General features: G+C 42.2%; 9 non-coding genes and 1 pseudogene across 9 annotated transcripts; all 10 read left to right on the top strand.

Annotated features, from left to right (window-relative positions):
* Positions 1 to 321: 321 nt before the first annotated feature.
* LOC126279727 (U6 spliceosomal RNA) lies at positions 322 to 428 on the top strand. The gene has a single exon (XR_007551191.1). It is a non-coding gene; the product is annotated as a U6 spliceosomal RNA (small nuclear RNA).
* A 2,251-nt stretch (positions 429 to 2,679) lies between these two features.
* On the top strand, positions 2,680 to 2,786 carry LOC126279555 (U6 spliceosomal RNA). Its single transcript, XR_007551028.1, has one exon. It is a non-coding gene; the product is annotated as a U6 spliceosomal RNA (small nuclear RNA).
* A 2,477-nt stretch (positions 2,787 to 5,263) lies between these two features.
* Positions 5,264 to 5,353, top strand: LOC126279745 (U6 spliceosomal RNA; annotated as a pseudogene).
* A 2,476-nt stretch (positions 5,354 to 7,829) lies between these two features.
* On the top strand, positions 7,830 to 7,936 carry LOC126279554 (U6 spliceosomal RNA). The gene has a single exon (XR_007551027.1). It is a non-coding gene; the product is annotated as a U6 spliceosomal RNA (small nuclear RNA).
* Positions 7,937 to 10,412: 2,476 nt separating this feature from the next.
* LOC126279552 (U6 spliceosomal RNA) lies at positions 10,413 to 10,519 on the top strand. Its single transcript, XR_007551026.1, has one exon. It is a non-coding gene; the product is annotated as a U6 spliceosomal RNA (small nuclear RNA).
* Positions 10,520 to 12,994: 2,475 nt separating this feature from the next.
* Positions 12,995 to 13,101, top strand: LOC126279551 (U6 spliceosomal RNA). Its single transcript, XR_007551025.1, has one exon. It is a non-coding gene; the product is annotated as a U6 spliceosomal RNA (small nuclear RNA).
* Positions 13,102 to 15,576: 2,475 nt separating this feature from the next.
* On the top strand, positions 15,577 to 15,683 carry LOC126279673 (U6 spliceosomal RNA). Its single transcript, XR_007551139.1, has one exon. It is a non-coding gene; the product is annotated as a U6 spliceosomal RNA (small nuclear RNA).
* Positions 15,684 to 18,158: 2,475 nt separating this feature from the next.
* On the top strand, positions 18,159 to 18,265 carry LOC126279550 (U6 spliceosomal RNA). Its single transcript, XR_007551024.1, has one exon. It is a non-coding gene; the product is annotated as a U6 spliceosomal RNA (small nuclear RNA).
* A 2,475-nt stretch (positions 18,266 to 20,740) lies between these two features.
* LOC126279686 (U6 spliceosomal RNA) lies at positions 20,741 to 20,847 on the top strand. Its single transcript, XR_007551151.1, has one exon. It is a non-coding gene; the product is annotated as a U6 spliceosomal RNA (small nuclear RNA).
* Positions 20,848 to 23,322: 2,475 nt separating this feature from the next.
* On the top strand, positions 23,323 to 23,429 carry LOC126279714 (U6 spliceosomal RNA). The gene has a single exon (XR_007551178.1). It is a non-coding gene; the product is annotated as a U6 spliceosomal RNA (small nuclear RNA).
* The last annotated feature ends 284 nt before the right edge of the window (positions 23,430 to 23,713 follow it).

The following is a 23,713-nucleotide window of genomic DNA, read 5'->3' as shown; positions in this document are numbered from 1 at the left end:
CGGGATGTGAGAACATGGCGACAATAGCTGCCAACACGTCTTGCTGCCGCCTAGCGGCAGCTGTGTGAAACTGCTGCTGCTCTGGGTGGATGGTGCGAGAGCAAACGACTCTACGATCTAAGTTTTACACCCAAAACTGCCAAATCTACAGTTGACAGAGCTGCCACTTACTAAGAACGACACCTCGCAGTAATTAGTTCACAAATTAGCACTCGGCAGGCCTTGTGTTCCTCGCCAGAGCTGTGTAAACCTACGTCCAAGCCGAACCATGTTTGACGCGACGCCATAACTATATATACAATTTCAGAGGGCTCCTCGAATGTACTCGCTTCGGCGGTACATATACTAAAATTGGAACGATACAAAGAAGATTAACATTGCCCCTGCGCAAGGATGACACGCAAAATCGTGAAGCGTTCCACATTTTTTTTCGCAATCTCACTCTCTCATGCCTCACATCAGCTGCTAATACCATCAGCCAACTACACAAGTTTCGCTTCATATCTGCACCCACTTGTCACAAACTATGCTCTCCATTTACGCAGTTCTCCTCCACTTTCTTTCATTCACAACAGAACATGACAAAACTGGCAATAAACCTATCCCTTACATCACCAATGCACATCTAAAATGTCACTCTAATAACAAGTCAGCAAGCACACCAAAACCACAAGTACATGTCACTAGCACCCTTTCAACACAAATCACAGCCAGGCTAAGCCTAGCACAGGCAAAAGCCTCTTCTCTTCCTCAGTATCTCACTCAGCTGTCACAGCATCTCTTGCTACTGTCTCAATCATGTCATTTCATAACACACACCTACTGCCACACACAACATTTGGAAACCTTACACCAACTTTACACAAGATAGCTGCATGTTCCAAATCTTTCTCACTCACATACTTTCACTTAGACTACTGCTTAAATACACTCTAGCGCTCTAAAATTAGCTTGCATTACCTAATATTTATTTTTCTCTAACGCCTACAAAGCTTCTGGTGCCTGTAAGCCACTATCACATACTGTCTGCACACAGACCCACAATATTTATCTTTATTCATCTTCATGGCTGCAGCTGATGCCATAATTGTTTGAGCAGCATAAACAAACATGTGAAGGAAGGTGTATCTTTCATGATTAAGTGTGCAAGCTACCCCTTTACAGGAAGTTTATTTAACATTATGTTTCAAGTAACTTTCCTAGTGGCCTTGCTATCCAGCTGCAGCCTCATAATACAGACTGCAGGTGACACCTCATCAGGTTCTTAACTGAAGCATATCTGCCTGTGTAATAAGCCACTGCCCTTCACCTAAAAACCAACTATTACTGCAAATCTGTGGTGAATCAGCATGTCATGTACATATTTCACTGGTGTGACCCACAAAGTATTTTCCCACATGTCTGGCAATCTACCATTACATACAGTTACTTAAATAAGTTCCAAAAGTGTCAGCCAATGAATACCACAACACTGAAGTGTTTAGACAGCAGACCAGTATGCTAATATTAACATATAGCATTTAGATGTGAGACTCTACTATTTTGACAGCACTTTGAATCCCATCAATGTGATACAAGTCGATGGTGTTCACAATTGCAGCTGATGCACCTCTCATCCTGTGTCTAGGAGAAAGATTGGACAAACTCTGCATGCAATATTCATCATGTTACATACACAGAAGCTCTACCACATAAGCAGATACAGAGCCAGTCAAGACACAAAACACTAGCAAGCTTCAAGATTTCAGGAATAGACAACTACATCACAAACCAGTTTGTGTCACATTGACACCAGTAGCTACTCAGTTATTAACTGCTTTCAAATACTAAATCTATCACTCTTTGTTCTGCACTAGCAATTCTTCCTGCAATAACAACATTCACCAACCTGGATTACAGCTGATTGACATTTCACAGGAACATAACTACAGCTACTAACACAATGCTAACCTGGTTTCTCTTACCACATGTCCCCTCGATATTTTAGGCTCATTCACACACCTCAATCACAGTGTTTCACTGTTGTCAAGTAGACCTGCCCTGTGTACACCTGGATCAACACAAATATATCACCTGGTATTGTACTGAAAACGGAACTATGTCCATCATTCCTACTACTATCTCACACAAGTCGCATTAACCCATCCATGCCCTAGTAATGACCTACACTGCTGTGTTTCAAAGTGTGCAATACGAATGCTGTTTTTAATGGTTCGTGAGGCTACTGTGTCTCTTCTTGCAGTCACTATTGTCTTCTGGCGCCATTGGATGAAGACCTGCTACCTGCTCCAGTCAGAGTCATTTATCCCACACATTAGAGAAGTGTGTTTCATACGTATGCCTATAAGACACTAAACTCGGGATGTGAGAACATGGCGACAATAGCTGCCAACACGTCTTGCTGCCGCCTAGCGGCAGCTGTGTGAAACTGCTGCTGCTCTGGGTGGATGGTGCGAGAGCAAACGACTCTACGATCTAAGTTTTACACCCAAAACTGCCAAATCTACAGTTGACAGAGCTGCCACTTACTAAGAACGACACCTCGCAGTAATTAGTTCACAAATTAGCACTCGGCAGGCCTTGTGTTCCTCGCCAGAGCTGTGTAAACCTACGTCCAAGCCGAACCATGTTTGACGCGACGCCATAACTATATATACAATTTCAGAGGGCTCCTCGAATGTACTCGCTTCGGCGGTACATATACTAAAATTGGAACGATACAGAGAAGATTAGCATGGCCCCTGCGCAAGGATGACACGCAAAATCGTGAAGCGTTCCACATTTTTTTTCGCAATCTCACTCTCTCATGCCTCACATCAGCTGCTAATACCATCAGCCAACTACACAAGTTTCGCTTCATATCTGCACCCACTTGTCACAAACTATGCTCTCCATTTACGCAGTTCTCCTCCACTTTCTTTCATTCACAACAGAACATGACAAAACTGGCAATAAACCTATCCCTTACATCACCAATGCACATCTAAAATGTCACTCTAATAACAAGTCAGCAAGCACACCAAAACCACAAGTACATGTCACTAGCACCCCTTCAACACAAATCACAGCCAGGCTAAGCCTAGCACAGGCAAAAGCCTCTTCTCTTCCTCAGTATCACACTCAGCTGTCACAGCATCTCTTGCTACTGTCTCAATCATGTCATTTCATAACACACACCTACTGCCACACACAACATTTGGAAACCTTACACCAACTTTACACAAGATAGCTGCATGTTCCAAATCTTTCTCACTCACATACTTTCACTTAGACTACTGCTTAAATACACTCTAGCGCTCTAAAATTAGCTTGCATTACCTAATATTTATTTTTCTCTAACGCCTACAAAGCTTCTGGTGCCTGTAAGCCACTATCACATACTGTCTGCACACAGACCCACAATATTTATCTTTATTCATCTTCATGGCTGCAGCTGATGCCATAATTGTTTGAGCAGCATAAACAAACATGTGAAGGAAGGTGTATCTTTCATGATTAAGTGTGCAAGCTACCCCTTTACAGGAAGTTTATTTAACATTATGTTTCAAGTAACTTTCCTAGTGGCCTTGCTATCCAGCTGCAGCCTCATAATACAGACTGCAGGTGACACCTCATCAGGTTCTTAACTGAAGCATATCTGCCTGTGTAATAAGCCACTGCCCTTCACCTAAAAACCAACTATTACTGCAAATCTGTGGTGCATCAGCATGTCATGTACAAATTTCACTGGTGTGACCCACAAAGTATTTTCCCACATGTCTGGCAATCTGCCATTACATACAGTTACTTAAATAAATTCCAAAAGTGTCAGCCAATGAATACCACAACACTGAAGTGTTTAGACAGCAGACCACTATGCTAATATTAACATATAGCATTTAGATGTGAGACTCTACTATTTTGACAGCACTTTGAATCCCATCAATGTGATACAAGTCGATGGTGTTCACAATTGCAGCTGATGCACCTCTCATCCTGTGTCTAGGAGAAAGATTGGACAAACTCTGCATGCAATATTCATCATGTTACATACACAGAAGCTCTACCACATAAGCAGATACAGAGCCAGTCAAGACACAAAACACTAGCAAGCTTCAAGATTTCAGGAATAGACAACTACATCACAAACCAGTTTGTGTCACATTGACACCAGTAGCTACTCAGTTATTAACTGCTTTCAAATACTAAATCTATCACTCTTTGTTCTGCACTAGCAATTCTTCCTGCAATAACAACATTCACCAACCTGGATTACAGCTGATTGACATTTCACAGGAACATAACTACAGCTACTAACACAATGCTAACCTGGTTTCTCTTACCACATGTCCCCTCGATATTTTAGGCTCATTCACACACCTCAATCACAGTGTTTCACTGTTGTCAAGTAGACCTGCCCTGTGTACACCTGGATCAACACAAATATATCACCTGGTATTGTACTGAAAACGGAACTATGTCCATCATTCCTACTACTATCTCACACAAGTCGCATTAACCCATCCATGCCCTAGTAATGACCTACACTGCTGTGTTTCAAAGTGTGCAATACGAATGCTGTTTTTAATGGTTCGTGAGGCTACTGTGTCTCTTCTTGCAGTCACTATTGTCTTCTGGCGCCATTGGATGAATAGAACCATGCTTGGTCTCTGTGGAGTTCCTCAGTAATTTACATGGTCACAGGCTGTGTCTTCTTGTGTTGTACTTGATGTGTGAGTTAAAAGTTGCATTGCATATGAGCACTCTGTAATTAAATCGATAGGTATCGTAAGAAAGTACCACTGCAAGAGTAATGCAATTTGTGTTAGCAGTGAAGACAGTTTGGCCAAAATATTCGCTTGTTTTGAGAGTCTTGAAGACCTGCTACCTGCTCCAGTCAGAGTCATTTATCCCACACATTAGAGAAGTGTGTTTCATACGTATGCCTATAAGACACTAAACTCGGGATGTGAGAACATGGCGACAATAGCTGCCAACACGTCTTGCTGCCGCCTAGCGGCAGCTGTGTGAAACTGCTGCTGCTCTGGGTGGATGGTGCGAGAGCAAACGACTCTACGATCTAAGTTTTACACCCAAAACTGCCAAATCTACAGTTGACAGAGCTGCCACTTACTAAGAACGACACCTCGCAGTAATTAGTTCACAAATTAGCACTCGACAGGCCTTGTGTTCCTCGCCAGAGCTGTGTAAACCTACGTCCAAGCCGAACCATGTTTGACGCGACGCCATAACTATATATACAATTTCAGAGGGCTCCTCGAATGTACTCGCTTCGGCGGTACATATACAGAGAAGATTAGCATGGCCCCTGCGCAAGGATGACACGCAAAATCGTGAAGCGTTCCACATTTTTTTTCGCAATCTCACTCTCTCATGCCTCACATCAGCTGCTAATACCATCAGCCAACTACACAAGTTTCGCTTCATATCTGCACCCACTTGTCACAAACTATGCTCTCCATTTACGCAGTTCTCCTCCACTTTCTTTCATTCACAACAGAACATGACAAAACTGGCAATAAACCTATCCCTTACATCACCAATGCACATCTAAAATGTCACTCTAATAACAAGTCAGCAAGCACACCAAAACCACAAGTACATGTCACTAGCACCCCTTCAACACAAATCACAGCCAGGCTAAGCCTAGCACAGGCAAAAGCCTCTTCTCTTCCTCAGTATCACACTCAGCTGTCACAGCATCTCTTGCTACTGTCTCAATCATGTCATTTCATAACACACACCTACTGCCACACACAACATTTGGAAACCTTACACCAACTTTACACAAGATAGCTGCATGTTCCAAATCTTTCTCACTCACATACTTTCACTTAGACTACTGCTTAAATACACTCTAGCGCTCTAAAATTAGCTTGCATTACCTAATATTTATTTTTCTCTAACGCCTACAAAGCTTCTGGTGCCTGTAAGCCACTATCACATACTGTCTGCACACAGACCCACAATATTTATCTTTATTCATCTTCATGGCTGCAGCTGATGCCATAATTGTTTGAGCAGCATAAACAAACATGTGAAGGAAGGTGTATCTTTCATGATTAAGTGTGCAAGCTACCCCTTTACAGGAAGTTTATTTAACATTATGTTTCAAGTAACTTTCCTAGTGGCCTTGCTATCCAGCTGCAGCCTCATAATACAGACTGCAGGTGACACCTCATCAGGTTCTTAACTGAAGCATATCTGCCTGTGGAATAAGCCACTGCCCTTCACCTAAAAACCAACTATTACTGCAAATCTGTGGTGCATCAGCATGTCATGTACAAATTTCACTGGTGTGACCCACAAAGTATTTTCCCACATGTCTGGCAATCTGCCATTACATACAGTTACTTAAATAAATTCCAAAAGTGTCAGCCAATGAATACCACAACACTGAAGTGTTTAGACAGCAGACCACTATGCTAATATTAACATATAGCATTTAGATGTGAGACTCTACTATTTTGACAGCACTTTGAATCCCATCAATGTGATACAAGTCGATGGTGTTCACAATTGCAGCTGATGCACCTCTCATCCTGTGTCTAGCAGAAAGATTGCACAAACTCTGCATGCAATATTCATCATGTTACATACACAGAAGCTCTACCACATAAGCAGATACAGAGCCAGTCAAGACACAAAACACTAGCAAGCTTCAAGATTTCAGGAATAGACAACTACATCACAAACCAGTTTGTGTCACATGACACCAGTAGCAACTCAGTTATTAACTGCTTTCAAATACTAAATCTATCACTCTTTGTTCTGCACTAGCAATTCTTCCTGCAATAACAACATTCACCAACCTGGATTACAGCTGATTGACATTTCACAGGAACATAACTACAGCTACTAACACAATGCTAACCTGGTTTCTCTTACCACATGTCCCCTCGATATTTTAGGCTCATTCACACACCTCAATCACAGTGTTTCACTGTTGTCAAGTAGACCTGCCCTGTGTACACCTGGATCAACACAAATATATCACCTGGTATTGTACTGAAAACGGAACTATGTCCATCATTCCTACTACTATCTCACACAAGTCGCATTAACCCATCCATGCCCTAGTAATGACCTACACTGCTGTGTTTCAAAGTGTGCAATACGAATGCTGTTTTTAATGGTTTGTGAGGCTACTGTGTCTCTTCTTGCAGTCACTATTGTCTTCTGGCGCCATTGGATGAATAGAACCATGCTTGGTCTCTGTGGAGTTCCTCAGTAATTTACATGGTCACAGGCTGTGTCTTCTTGTGTTGTACTTGATGTGTGAGTTAAAAGTTGCATTGCATATGAGCACTCTGTAATTAAATCGATAGGTATCGTACGAAAGTACTACTGCAAGAGTAATGCAATTTGTGTTAGCAGTGAAGACAGTTTGGCCAAAATATTCGCTTGTTTTGAGAGTCTTGAAGACCTGCTACCTGCTCCAGTCAGAGTCATTTATCCCACACATTAGAGAAGTGTGTTTCATACGTATGCCTATAAGACACTAAACTCGGGATGTGAGAACATGGCGACAATAGCTGCCAACACGTCTTGCTGCCGCCTAGCGGCAGCTGTGTGAAACTGCTGCTGCTCTGGGTGGATGGTGCGAGAGCAAACGACTCTACGATCTAAGTTTTACACCCAAAACTGCCAAATCTACAGTTGACAGAGCTGCCACTTACTAAGAACGACACCTCGCAGTAATTAGTTCACAAATTAGCACTCGGCAGGCCTTGTGTTCCTCGCCAGAGCTGTGTAAACCTACGTCCAAGCCGAACCATGTTTGACGCGACGCCATAACTATATATACAATTTCAGAGGGCTCCTCGAATGTACTCGCTTCGGCGGTACATATACTAAAATTGGAACGATACAGAGAAGATTAGCATGGCCCCTGCGCAAGGATGACACGCAAAATCGTGAAGCGTTCCACATTTTTTTTCGCAATCTCACTCTCTCATGCCTCACATCAGCTGCTAATACCATCAGCCAACTACACAAGTTTCGCTTCATATCTGCACCCACTTGTCACAAACTATGCTCTCCATTTACGCAGTTCTCCTCCACTTTCTTTCATTCACAACAGAACATGACAAAACTGGCAATAAACCTATCCCTTACATCACCAATGCACATCTAAAATGTCACTCTAATAACAAGTCAGCAAGCACACCAAAACCACAAGTACATGTCACTAGCACCCCTTCAACACAAATCACAGCCAGGCTAAGCCTAGCACAGGCAAAAGCCTCTTCTCTTCCTCAGTATCACACTCAGCTGTCACAGCATCTCTTGCTACTGTCTCAATCATGTCATTTCATAACACACACCTACTGCCACACACAACATTTGGAAACCTTACACCAACTTTACACAAGATAGCTGCATGTTCCAAATCTTTCTCAGTCACATACATTCACTTAGACTACTGCTTAAATACACTCTAGCGCTCTAAAATTAGCTTGCATTACCTAATATTTATTTTTCTCTAACGCCTACAAAGCTTCTGGTGCCTGTAAGCCACTATCACATACTGTCTGCACACAGACCCACAATATTTATCTTTATTCATCTTCATGGCTGCAGCTGATGCCATAATTGTTTGAGCAGCATAAACAAACATGTGAAGGAAGGTGTATCTTTCATGATTAAGTGTGCAAGCTACCCCTTTACAGGAAGTTTATTTAACATTATGTTTCAAGTAACTTTCCTAGTGGCCTTGCTATCCAGCTGCAGCCTCATAATACAGACTGCAGGTGACACCTCATCAGGTTCTTAACTGAAGCATATCTGCCTGTGGAATAAGCCACTGCCCTTCACCTAAAAACCAACTATTACTGCAAATCTGTGGTGCATCAGCATGTCATGTACAAATTTCACTGGTGTGACCCACAAAGTATTTTCCCACATGTCTGGCAATCTGCCATTACATACAGTTACTTAAATAAATTCCAAAAGTGTCAGCCAATGAATACCACAACACTGAAGTGTTTAGACAGCAGACCACTATGCTAATATTAACATATAGCATTTAGATGTGAGACTCTACTATTTTGACAGCACTTTGAATCCCATCAATGTGATACAAGTCGATGGTGTTCACAATTGCAGCTGATGCACCTCTCATCCTGTGTCTAGGAGAAAGATTGGACAAACTCTGCATGCAATATTCATCATGTTACATACACAGAAGCTCTACCACATAAGCAGATACAGAGCCAGTCAAGACACAAAACACTAGCAAGCTTCAAGATTTCAGGAATAGACAACTACATCACAAACCAGTTTGTGTCACATGACACCAGTAGCTACTCAGTTATTAACTGCTTTCAAATACTAAATCTATCACTCTTTGTTCTGCACTAGCAATTCTTCCTGCAATAACAACATTCACCAACCTGGATTACAGCTGATTGACATTTCACACGAACATAACTACAGCTACTAACACAATGCTAACCTGGTTTCTCTTATCACATGTCCCCTCGATATTTTAGGCTCATTCACACACCTCAATCACAGTGTTTCACTGTTGTCAAGTAGACCTGCCCTGTGTACACCTGGATCAACACAAATATATCACCTGGTATTGTACTGAAAACGGAACGATGTCCATCATTCCTACTACTATCTCACACAAGTCGCATTAACCCATCCATGCCCTAGTAATGACCTACACTGCTGTGTTTCAAAGTGTGCAATACGAATGCTGTTTTTAATGGTTCGTGAGGCTACTGTGTCTCTTCTTGCAGTCACTATTGTCTTCTGGCGCCATTGGATGAATAGAACCATGCTTGGTCTCTGTGGAGTTCCTCAGTAATTTACATGGTCACAGGCTGTGTCTTCTTGTGTTGTACTTGATGTGTGAGTTAAAAGTTGCATTGCATATGAGCACTCTGTAATTAAATCGATAGGTATCGTAAGAAAGTACCACTGCAAGAGTAATGCAATTTGTGTTAGCAGTGAAGACAGTTTGGCCAAAATATTCGCTTGTTTTGAGAGTCTTGAAGACCTGCTACCTGCTCCAGTCAGAGTCATTTATCCCACACATTAGAGAAGTGTGTATCATACGTATGCCTATAAGACACTAAACTCGGGATGTGAGAACATGGCGACAATAGCTGCCAACACGTCTTGCTGCCGCCTAGCGGCAGCTGTGTGAAACTGCTGCTGCTCTGGGTGGATGGTGCGAGAGCAAACGACTCTACGATCTAAGTTTTACACCCAAAACTGCCAAATCTACAGTTGACAGAGCTGCCACTTACTAAGAACGACACCTCGCAGTAATTAGTTCACAAATTAGCACTCGGCAGGCCTTGTGTTCCTCGCCAGAGCTGTGTAAACCTACGTCCAAGCCGAACCATGTTTGACGCGACGCCATAACTATATATACAATTTCAGAGGGCTCCTCGAATGTACTCGCTTCGGCGGTACATATACTAAAATTGGAACGATACAGAGAAGATTAGCATGGCCCCTGCGCAAGGATGACACGCAAAATCGTGAAGCGTTCCACATTTTTTTTCGCAATCTCACTCTCTCATGCCTCACATCAGCTGCTAATACCATCAGCCAACTACACAAGTTTCGCTTCATATCTGCACCCACTTGTCACAAACTATGCTCTCCAATTACGCAGTTCTCCTCCACTTTCTTTCATTCACAACAGAACATGACAAAACTGGCAATAAACCTATCCCTTACATCACCAATGCACATCTAAAATGTCACTCTAATAACAATCAGCAAGCACACCAAAACCACAAGTACATGTCACTAGCAGCCCTTCAACACAAATCACAGCCAGGCTAATCCTAGCACAGGCAAAAGTCTCTTCTCTTCCTCAGTATCACACTCAGCTGTCACAGCATCTCTTGCTACTGTCTCAATCATGTCATTTCATAACACACACCTACTGCCACACACAACATTTGGAAACCTTACACCAACTTTACACAAGATAGCTGCATGTTCCAAATCTTTCTCACTCACATACTTTCACTTAGACTACTGCTTAAATACACTCTAGCGCTCTAAAATTAGCTTGCATTACCTAATATTTATTTTTCTCTAACGCCTACAAAGCTTCTGGTGCCTGTAAGCCACTATCACATACTGTCTGCACACAGACCCACAATATTTATCTTTATTCATCTTCATGGCTGCAGCTGATGCCATAATTGTTTGAGCAGCATAAACAAACATGTGAAGGAAGGTGTATCTTTCATGATTAAGTGTGCAAGCTACCCCTTTACAGGAAGTTTATTTAACATTATGTTTCAAGTAACTTTCCTAGTGGCCTTGCTATCCAGCTGCAGCCTCATAATACAGACTGCAGGTGACACCTCATCAGGTTCTTAACTGAAGCATATCTGCCTGTGTAATAAGCCACTGCCCTTCACCTAAAAACCAACTATTACTGCAAATCTGTGGTGCATCAGCATGTCATGTGCAAGTTTCACTGGTGTGACCCACAAAGTATTTTCCCACATGTCTGGCAATCTGCCATTACATACAGTTACTTAAATAAATTCCAAAAGTGTCAGCCAATGAATACCACAACACTGAAGTGTTTAGACAGCAGACCACTATGCTAATATTAACATATAGCATTTAGATGTGAGACTCTACTATTTTGACAGCACTTTGAATCCCATCAATGTGATACAAGTCGATGGTGTTCACAATTGCAGCTGATGCACCTCTCATCCTGTGTCTAGGAGAAAGATTGGACAAACTCTGCATGCAATATTCATCATGTTACATACACAGAAGCTCTACCACATAAGCAGATACAGAGCCAGTCAAGACACAAAACACTAGCAAGCTTCAAGATTTCAGGAATAGACAACTACATCACAAACCAGTTTGTGTCACATGACACCAGTAGCTACTCAGTTATTAACTGCTTTCAAATACTAAATCTATCACTCTTTGTTCTGCACTAGCAATTCTTCCTGCAATAACAACATTCACCAACCTGGATTAGAGCTGATTGACATTTCACAGGAACATAACTACAGCTACTAACACAATGCTAACCTGGTTTCTCTTACCACATGTCCCCTCGATATTTTAGGCTCATTCACACACCTCAATCACAGTGTTTCACTGTTGTCAAGTAGACCTGCCCTGTGTACACCTGGATCAACACAAATATATCACCTGGTATTGTACTGAAAACGGAACGATGTCCATCATTCCTACTACTATCTCACACAAGTCGCATTAACCCATCCATGCCCTGGTAATGACCTACACTGCTGTGTTTCAAAGTGTGCAATACGAATGCTGTTTTTAATGGTTCGTGAGGCTACTGTGTCTCTTCTTGCAGTCACTATTGTCTTCTGGCGCCATTGGATGAATAGAACCATGCTTGGTCTCTGTGGAGTTCCTCAGTAATTTACATGGTCACAGGCTGTGTCTTCTTGTGTTGTACTTGATGTGTGAGTTAAAAGTTGCATTGCATATGAGCACTCTGTAATTAAATCGATAGGTATCGTAAGAAAGTACCACTGCAAGAGTAATGCAATTTGTGTTAGCAGTGAAGACAGTTTGGCCAAAATATTCGCTTGTTTTGAGAGTCTTGAAGACCTGCTACCTGCTCCAGTCAGAGTCATTTATCCCACACATTAGAGAAGTGTGTATCATACGTATGCCTATAAGACACTAAACTCGGGATGTGAGAACATGGCGACAATAGCTGCCAACACGTCTTGCTGCCGCCTAGCGGCAGCTGTGTGAAACTGCTGCTGCTCTGGGTGGATGGTGCGAGAGCAAACGACTCTACGATCTAAGTTTTACACCCAAAACTGCCAAATCTACAGTTGACAGAGCTGCCACTTACTAAGAACGACACCTCGCAGTAATTAGTTCACAAATTAGCACTCGGCAGGCCTTGTGTTCCTCGCCAGAGCTGTGTAAACCTACGTCCAAGCCGAACCATGTTTGACGCGACGCCATAACTATATATACAATTTCAGAGGGCTCCTCGAATGTACTCGCTTCGGCGGTACATATACTAAAATTGGAACGATACAGAGAAGATTAGCATGGCCCCTGCGCAAGGATGACACGCAAAATCGTGAAGCGTTCCACATTTTTTTTCGCAATCTCACTCTCTCATGCCTCACATCAGCTGCTAATACCATCAGCCAACTACACAAGTTTCGCTTCATATCTGCACCCACTTGTCACAAACTATGCTCTCCAATTACGCAGTTCTCCTCCACTTTCTTTCATTCACAACAGAACATGACAAAACTGGCAATAAACCTATCCCTTACATCACCAATGCACATCTAAAATGTCACTCTAATAACAATCAGCAAGCACACCAAAACCACAAGTACATGTCACTAGCAGCCCTTCAACACAAATCACAGCCAGGCTAATCCTAGCACAGGCAAAAGTCTCTTCTCTTCCTCAGTATCACACTCAGCTGTCACAGCATCTCTTGCTACTGTCTCAATCATGTCATTTCATAACACACACCTACTGCCACACACAACATTTGGAAACCTTACACCAACTTTACACAAGATAGCTGCATGTTCCAAATCTTTCTCACTCACATACTTTCACTTAGACTACTGCTTAAATACACTCTAGCGCTCTAAAATTAGCTTGCATTACCTAATATTTATTTTTCTCTAACGCCTACAAAGCTTCTGGTGCCTGTAAGCCACTATCACATACTGTCTGCACACAGACCCACAATATTTATCTTTATTCATCTTCATGGCTGCAGCTGATGCCATAATTGTTTGAGCAGCATAAACAAACATGTGAAGGAAGGTGTATCTTTCATGATTAAGTGTGCAAGCTACCCCTTTACAGGAAGTTTATTTAACATTATGTTTCAAGTAACTTTCCTAGTGGCCTTGCTATCCAGCTGCAGCCTCATAATACAGACTGCAGGTGACACCTCATCAGGTTCTTAACTGAAGCATATCTGCCTGTGTAATAAGCCACTGCCCTTCACCTAAAAACCAACTATTACTGCAAATCTGTGGTGCATCAGCATGTCATGTGCAAGTTTCACTGGTGTGACCCACAAAGTATTTTCCCACATGTCTGGCAATCTGCCATTACATACAGTTACTTAAATAAATTCCAAAAGTGTCAGCCAATGAATACCACAACACTGAAGTGTTTAGACAGCAGACCACTATGCTAATATTAACATATAGCATTTAGATGTGAGACTCTACTATTTTGACAGCACTTTGAATCCCATCAATGTGATACAAGTCGATGGTGTTCACAATTGCAGCTGATGCACCTCTCATCCTGTGTCTAGGAGAAAGATTGGACAAACTCTGCATGCAATATTCATCATGTTACATACACAGAAGCTCTACCACATAAGCAGATACAGAGCCAGTCAAGACACAAAACACTAGCAAGCTTCAAGATTTCAGGAATAGACAACTACATCACAAACCAGTTTGTGTCACATGACACCAGTAGCTACTCAGTTATTAACTGCTTTCAAATACTAAATCTATCACTCTTTGTTCTGCACTAGCAATTCTTCCTGCAATAACAACATTCACCAACCTGGATTAGAGCTGATTGACATTTCACAGGAACATAACTACAGCTACTAACACAATGCTAACCTGGTTTCTCTTACCACATGTCCCCTCGATATTTTAGGCTCATTCACACACCTCAATCACAGTGTTTCACTGTTGTCAAGTAGACCTGCCCTGTGTACACCTGGATCAACACAAATATATCACCTGGTATTGTACTGAAAACGGAACGATGTCCATCATTCCTACTACTATCTCACACAAGTCGCATTAACCCATCCATGCCCTGGTAATGACCTACACTGCTGTGTTTCAAAGTGTGCAATACGAATGCTGTTTTTAATGGTTCGTGAGGCTACTGTGTCTCTTCTTGCAGTCACTATTGTCTTCTGGCGCCATTGGATGAATAGAACCATGCTTGGTCTCTGTGGAGTTCCTCAGTAATTTACATGGTCACAGGCTGTGTCTTCTTGTGTTGTACTTGATGTGTGAGTTAAAAGTTGCATTGCATATGAGCACTCTGTAATTAAATCGATAGGTATCGTAAGAAAGTACCACTGCAAGAGTAATGCAATTTGTGTTAGCAGTGAAGACAGTTTGGCCAAAATATTCGCTTGTTTTGAGAGTCTTGAAGACCTGCTACCTGCTCCAGTCAGAGTCATTTATCCCACACATTAGAGAAGTGTGTTTCATACGTATGCCTATAAGACACTAAACTCGGGATGTGAGAACATGGCGACAATAGCTGCCAACACGTCTTGCTGCCGCCTAGCGGCAGCTGTGTGAAACTGCTGCTGCTCTGGGTGGATGGTGCGAGAGCAAACGACTCTACGATCTAAGTTTTACACCCAAAACTGCCAAATCTACAGTTGACAGAGCTGCCACTTACTAAGAACGACACCTCGCAGTAATTAGTTCACAAATTAGCACTCGGCAGGCCTTGTGTTCCTCGCCAGAGCTGTGTAAACCTACGTCCAAGCCGAACCATGTTTGACGCGACGCCATAACTATATATACAATTTCAGAGGGCTCCTCGAACGTACTCGCTTCGGCGGTACATATACTAAAATTGGAACGATACAGAGACGATTAGCATGGCCCCTGCGCAAGGATGACACGCAAAATCGTGAAGCGTTCCACATTTTTTTCGCAATCTCACTCTCTCATGCCTCACATCAGCTGCTAATACCATCAGCCAACTACACAAGTTTCACTTCATATCTGCACCCACTTGTCACAAACTATGCTCTCCATTTACGCAGTTCTCCTCCACTTTCTTTCATTCACAACAGAACATGACAAAACTGGCAATAAACCTATCCCTTACATCAGCAATGCACATCTAAAATGACACTCTAATAACAAGTCAGCAAGCACACCAAAACCACAAGTACATGTCACTAGCACCCCTTCAACACAAATCACAGCCAGGCTAAGCCTAGCACAGGCAAAAGCCTCTTCTCTTCCTCAGTATCACACTCAGCTGTCACAGCATCTCTTGCTACTGTCTCAATCATGTCATTTCATAACACACACCTACTGCCACACACAACATTTGGAAACCTTACACCAACTTTACACAAGATAGCTGCATGTTCCAAATCTTTCTCACTCACATACTTTCACTTAGACTACTGCTTAAATACACTCTAGCGCTCTAAAATTAGCTTGCATTACCTAATATTTATTTTTCTCTAACGCCTACAAAGCTTCTGGTGCCTGTAAGCAACTATCACATACTGTCTGCACACAGACCCACTATATTTATCTTTATTCATCTTCATGGCTGCAGCTGATGCCATAATTGTTTGAGCAGCATAAACAAACATGTGAAGGAAGGTGTATCTTTCATGATTAAGTGTGCAAGCTACCCCTTTACAGGAAGTTTATTTAACATTATGTTTCAAGTAACTTTCCTAGTGGCCTTGCTATCCAGCTGCAGCCTCATAATACAGACTACAGGTGACACCTCATCAGGTTCTTAACTGAAGCATATCTGCCTGTGTAATAAGCCACTGCCCTTCACCTAAAAACCAACTATTACTGCAAATCTGTGGTGCATCAGCATGTCATGTACAAATTTCACTGGTGTGACCCACAAAGTATTTTCCCACATGTCTGGCAATCTGCCATTACATACAGTTACTTAAATAAATTCCAAAAGTGTCAGCCAATGAATACCACAACACTGAAGTGTTTAGACAGCAGACCAGTATGCTAATATTAACATATAGCATTTAGATGTGAGACTCTACTATTTTGACAGCACTTTGAATCCCATCAATGTGATACAAGTCGATGGTGTTCACAATTGCAGCTGATGCACCTCTCATCCTGTGTCTAGGAGAAAGATTGGACAAACTCTGCATGCAATATTCATCATGTTACATACACAGAAGCTCTACCACATAAGCAGATACAGAGCCAGTCAAGACACAAAACACTAGCAAGCTTCAAGATTTCAGGAATAGACAACTACATCACAAACCAGTTTGTGTCACATGACACCAGTAGCTACTCAGTTATTAACTGCTTTCAAATACTAAATCTATCACTCTTTGTTCTGCACTAGCAATTCTTCCTGCAATAACAACATTCACCAACCTGGATTACAGCTGATTGACATTTCACAGGAACATAACTACAGCTACTAACACAATGCTAACCTGGTTTCTCTTACCACATGTCCCCTCGATATTTTAGGCTCATTCACACACCTCAATCACAGTGTTTCACTGTTGTCAAGTAGACCTGCCCTGTGTACACCTGGATCAACACAAATATATCACCTGGTATTGTATTGAAAACGGAACGATGTCCATCATTCCTACTACTATCTCACACAAGTCGCATTAACCCATCCATGCCCTGGTAATGACCTACACTGCTGTGTTTCAAAGTGTGCAATACGAATGCTGTTTTTAATGGTTCGTGAGGCTACTGTGTCTCTTCTTGCAGTCACTATTGTCTTCTGGCGCCATTGGATGAATAGAACCATGCTTGGTCTCTGTGGAGTTCCTCAGTAATTTACATGGTCACAGGCTGTGTCTTCTTGTGTTGTACTTGATGTGTGAGTTAAAAGTTGCATTGCATATGAGCACTCTGTAATTAAATCGATAGGTATCGTAAGAAAGTACCACTGCAAGAGTAATGCAATTTGTGTTAGCAGTGAAGACAGTTTGGCCAAAATATTCGCTTGTTTTGAGAGTCTTGAAGACCTGCTACCTGCTCCAGTCAGAGTCATTTATCCCACACATTAGAGAAGTGTGTTTCATACGTATGCCTATAAGACACTAAACTCGGGATGTGAGAACATGGCGACAATAGCTGCCAACACGTCTTGCTGCCGCCTAGCGGCAGCTGTGTGAAACTGCTGCTGCTCTGGGTGGATGGTGCGAGAGCAAACGACCCTACGATCTAAGTTTTACACCCAAAACTGCCAAATCTACAGTTGACAGAGCTGCCACTTACTAAGAACGACACCTCGCAGTAATTAGTTCACAAATTAGCACTCGGCAGGCCTTGTGTTCCTCGCCAGAGCTGTGTAAACCTACGTCCAAGCCGAACCATGTTTGACGCGACGCCATAACTATATATACAATTTCAGAGGGCTCCTCGAACGTACTCGCTTCGGCGGTACATATACTAAAATTGGAACGATACAGAGAAGATTAGCATGGCCCCTGCGCAAGGATGACACGCAAAATCGTGAAGCGTTCCACATTTTTTTCGCAATCTCACTCTCTCATGCCTCACATCAGCTGCTAATACCATCAGCCAACTACACAAGTTTCACTTCATATCTGCCCCCACTTGTCACAAACTATGCTCTCCATTTACGCATTTCTCCTCCACTTTCTTTCATTCACAACAGAACATGACAAAACTGGCAATAAACCTATCCCTTACATCACCAATGCACATCTAAAATGTCACTCTAATAACAAGTCAGCAAGCACACCAAAACCACAAGTACATGTCACTAGCACCCCTTCAACACAAATCACAGCCAGGCTAAGCCTAGCACAGGCAAAAGCCTCTTCTCTTCCTCAGTATCACACTCAGCTGTCACAGCATCTCTTGCTACTGTCTCAATCATGTCATTTCATAACACACACCTACTGCCACACACAACATTTGGAAACCTTACACCAACTTTACACAAGATAGCTGCATGTTCCAAATCTTTCTCACTCACATACTTTCACTTAGACTACTGCTTAAATACACTCTAGCGCTCTAAAATTAGCTTGCATTACCTAATATTTATTTTTCTCTAACGCCTACAAAGCTTCTGGTGCCTGTAAGCCACTATCACATACTGTCTGCACACAGACCCACAATATTTATCTTTATTCATCTTCATGGCTGCAGCTGATGCCATAATTGTTTGAGCAGCATAAACAAACATGTGAAGGAAGGTGTATCTTTCATCATTAAGTGTGCAAGCTACCCCTTTACAGGAAGTTTATTTAACATTATGTTTCAAGTAACTTTCCTAGTGGCCTTGCTATCCAGCTGCAGCCTCATAATACAGACTGCAGGTGACACCTCATCAGGTTCTTAACTGAAGCATATCTGCCTGTGGAATAAGCCACTGCCCTTCACCTAAAAACCAACTATTACTGCAAATCTGTGGTGCATCAGCATGTCATGTACAAATTTCACTGGTGTGACCCACAAAGTATTTTCCCACATGTCTGGCAATCTACCATTACATACAGTTACTTAAATAAATTCCAAAAGTGTCAGCCAATGAATACCACAACACTGAAGTGTTTAGACAGCAGACCAGTATGCTAATATTAACATATAGCATTTAGATGTGAGACTCTACTATTTTGACAGCACTTTGAATCCCATCAATGTGATACAAGTCGATGGTGTTCACAATTGCAGCTGATGCACCTCTCATCCTGTGTCTAGGAGAAAGATTGGACAAACTCTGCATGCAATATTCATCATGTTACATACACAGAAGCTCTACCACATAAGCAGATACAGAGCCAGTCAAGACACAAAACACCAGCAAGCTTCAAGATTTCAGGAATAGACAACTACATCACAAACCAGTTTGTGTCACATGACACCAGTAGCTACTCAGTTATTAACTGCTTTCAAATACTAAATCTATCACTCTTTGTTCTGCACTAGCAATTCTTCCTGCAATAACAACATTCACCAACCTGGATTAGAGCTGATTGACATTTCACAGGAACATAACTACAGCTACTAACACAATGCTAACCTGGTTTCTCTTACCACATGTCCCCTCGATATTTTAGGCTCATTCACACACCTCAATCACAGTGTTTCACTGTTGTCAAGTAGACCTGCCCTGTGTACACCTGGATCAACACAAATATATCACCTGGTATTGTACTGAAAACGGAACTATGTCCATCATTCCTACTACTATCTCACACAAGTCGCATTAACCCATCCATGCCCTGGTAATGACCTACACTGCTGTGTTTCAAAGTGTGCAATACGAATGCTGTTTTTAATGGTTCGTGAGGCTACTGTGTCTCTTCTTGCAGTCACTATTGTCTTCTGGCGCCATTGGATGAATAGAACCATGCTTGGTCTCTGTGGAGTTCCTCAGTAATTTACATGGTCACAGGCTGTGTCTTCTTGTGTTGTACTTGATGTGTGAGTTAAAAGTTGCATTGCATATGAGCACTCTGTAATTAAATCGATAGGTATCGTAAGAAAGTACCACTGCAAGAGTAATGCAATTTGTGTTAGCAGTGAAGACAGTTTGGCCAAAATATTCGCTTGTTTTGAGAGTCTTGAAGACCTGCTACCTGCTCCAGTCAGAGTCATTTATCCCACACATTAGAGAAGTGTGTTTCATACGTATGCCTATAAGACACTAAACTCGGGATGTGAGAACATGGCGACAATAGCTGCCAACACGTCTTGCTGCCGCCTAGCGGCAGCTGTGTGAAACTGCTGCTGCTCTGGGTGGATGGTGCGAGAGCAAACGACCCTACGATCTAAGTTTTACACCCAAAACTGCCAAATCTACAGTTGACAGAGCTGCCACTTACTAAGAACGACACCTCGCAGTAATTAGTTCACAAATTAGCACTCGGCAGGCCTTGTGTTCCTCGCCAGAGCTGTGTAAACCTACGTCCAAGCCGAACCATGTTTGACGCGACGCCATAACTATATATACAATTTCAGAGGGCTCCTCGAACGTACTCGCTTCGGCGGTACATATACTAAAATTGGAACGATACAGAGAAGACTAGCATGGCCCCTGCGCAAGGATGACACGCAAAATCGTGAAGCGTTCCACATTTTTTTCGCAATCTCACTCTCTCATGCCTCACATCAGCTGCTAATACCATCAGCCAACTACACAAGTTTCACTTCATATCTGCACCCACTTGTCACAAACTATGCTCTCCATTTACGCAGTTCTCCTCCACTTTCTTTCATTCACAACAGAACATGACAAAACTGGCAATAAACCTATCCCTTACATCACCAATGCACATCTAAAATGTCACTCTAATAACAAGTCAGCAAGCACACCAAAACCACAAGTACATGTCACTAGCACCCCTTCAACACAAATCACAGCCAGGCTAAGCCTAGCACAGGCAAAAGCCTCTTCTCTTCCTCAGTATCACACTCAGCTGTCACAGCATCTCTTGCTACTGTCTCAATCATGTCATTTCATAACACACACCTACTGCCACACACAACATTTGGAAACCTTACACCAACTTTACACAAGATAGCTGCATGTTCCAAATCTTTCTCACTCACATACTTTCACTTAGACTACTGCTTAAATACACTCTAGCGCTCTAAAATTAGCTTGCATTACCTAATATTTATTTTTCTCTAACGCCTACAAAGCTTCTGGTGCCTGTAAGCCACTATCACATACTGTCTGCACACAGACCCACAATATTTATCTTTATTCATCTTCATGGCTGCAGCTGATGCCATAATTGTTTGAGCAGCATAAACAAACATGTGAAGGAAGGTGTATCTTTCATGATTAAGTGTGCAAGCTACCCCTTCACAGGAAGTTTATGTAACATTATGTTTCAAGTAACTTTCCTAGTGGCCTTGCTATCCAGCTGCAGCCTCATAATACAGACTGCAGGTGACACCTCATCAGGTTCTTAACTGAAGCATATCTGCCTGTGTAATAAGCCACTGCCCTTCACCTAAAAACCAACTATTACTGCAAATCTGTGGTGCATCAGCATGTCATGTACAAATTTCACTGGTGTGACCCACAAAGTATTTTCCCACATATCTGGCAATCTGCCATTACATACAGTTACCTAAATAAATTCCAAAAGTGTCAGCCAATGAATACCACAACACTGAAGTGTTTAGACAGCAGACCACTATGCTAATATTAACATATAGCATTTAGATGTGAGACTCTACTATTTTGACAGCACTTTGAATCCCATCAATGTGATACAAGTCGATGGTGTTCACAATTGCAGCTGATGCACCTCTCATCCTGTGTCTAGCAGAAAGATTGCACAAACTCTGCATGCAATATTCATCATGTTACATACACAGAAGCTCTACCACATAAGCAGATACAGAGCCAGTCAAGACACAAAACACTAGCAATCTTCAAGATTTCAGGAATAGACAACTACATCACAAACCAGTTTGTGTCACATGACACCAGTAGCTACTCAGTTATTAACTGCTTTCAAATACTAAATCTATCACTCTTTGTTCTGCACTAGCAATTCTTCCTGCAATAACAACATTCACCAACCTGGATTAGAGCTGATTGACATTTCACAGGAACATAACTACAGCTACTAACACAATGCTAACCTGGTTTCTCTTACCACATGTCCCCTCGATATTTTAGGCTCATTCACACACCTCAATCACAGTGTTTCACTGTTGTCAAGTAGACCTGCCCTGTGTACACCTGGATCAACACAAATATATCACCTGGTATTGTACTGAAAACGGAACTATGTCCATCATTCCTACTACTATCTCACACAAGTCGCATTAACCCATCCATGCCCTGGTAATGACCTACACTGCTGTGTTTCAAAGTGTGCAATACGAATGCTGTTTTTAATGGTTCGTGAGGCTACTGTGTCTCTTCTTGCAGTCACTATTGTCTTCCAGCGCCATTGGATGAATAGAACCATGCTTGGTCTCTGTGGAGTTCCTCAGTAATTTACATGGTCACAGGCTGTGTCTTCTTGTGTTGTACTTGATGTGTGAGTTAAAAGTTGCATTGCATATGAGCACTCTGTAATTAAATCGGTAGGTATCGTAAGAAAGTACCACTGCAAGAGTAATGCAATTTGTGTTAGCAGTGAAGACAGTTTGGCCAAAATATTCGCTTGTTTTGAGAGTCTTGAAGACCTGCTACCTGCTCCAGTCAGAGTCATTTATCCCACACATTAGAGAAGTGTGTTTCATACGTATGCCTATAAGACACTAAACTCGGGATGTGAGAACATGGCGACAATAGCTGCCAACACGTCTTGCTGCCGCCTAGCGGCAGCTGTGTGAAACTGCTGCTGCTCTGGGTGGATGGTGCGAGAGCAAACGACTCTACGATCTAAGTTTTACACCCAAAACTGCCAAATCTACAGTTGACAGAGCTGCCACTTACTAAGAACGACACCTCGCAGTAATTAGTTCACAAATTAGCACTCGGCAGGCCATGTGTTCCTCGCCAGAGCTGTGTAAACCTACGTCCAAGCCGAACCATGTTTGACGCGACGCCATAACTATATATACAATTTCAGAGGGCTCCTCGAATGTACTCGCTTCGGCGGTACATATACTAAAATTGGAACAATACACAGAAGATTAGCATGGCCCCTGCGCAAGGATGACACGCAAAATCGTGAAGCGTTCCACATTTTTTTTCGCAATCTCACTCTCTCATGCCTCACATCAGCTGCTAATACCATCAGCCAACTACACAAGTTTCGCTTCATATCTGCACCCACTTGTCACAAACTATGCTCTCCATTTACGCAGTTCTCCTCCACTTTCTTTCATTCACAACAGAACATGACAAAACTGGCAATAAACCTATCCCTTACATCAGCAATGCACATCTAAAATGTCACTCTAATAACAAGTCAGCAAGCACACCAAAACCACAAGTACATGTCACTAGCACCCCTTCAACACAAATCACAGCC

The sequence above is a fragment of the Schistocerca gregaria genome, chromosome 6 (assembly GCF_023897955.1).
Source record: "Schistocerca gregaria isolate iqSchGreg1 chromosome 6, iqSchGreg1.2, whole genome shotgun sequence".
In the NCBI taxonomy this organism is placed as follows: domain Eukaryota; kingdom Metazoa; phylum Arthropoda; class Insecta; order Orthoptera; family Acrididae; genus Schistocerca; species Schistocerca gregaria.
This window is presented reverse-complemented; position numbering and strand designations above follow the sequence as displayed.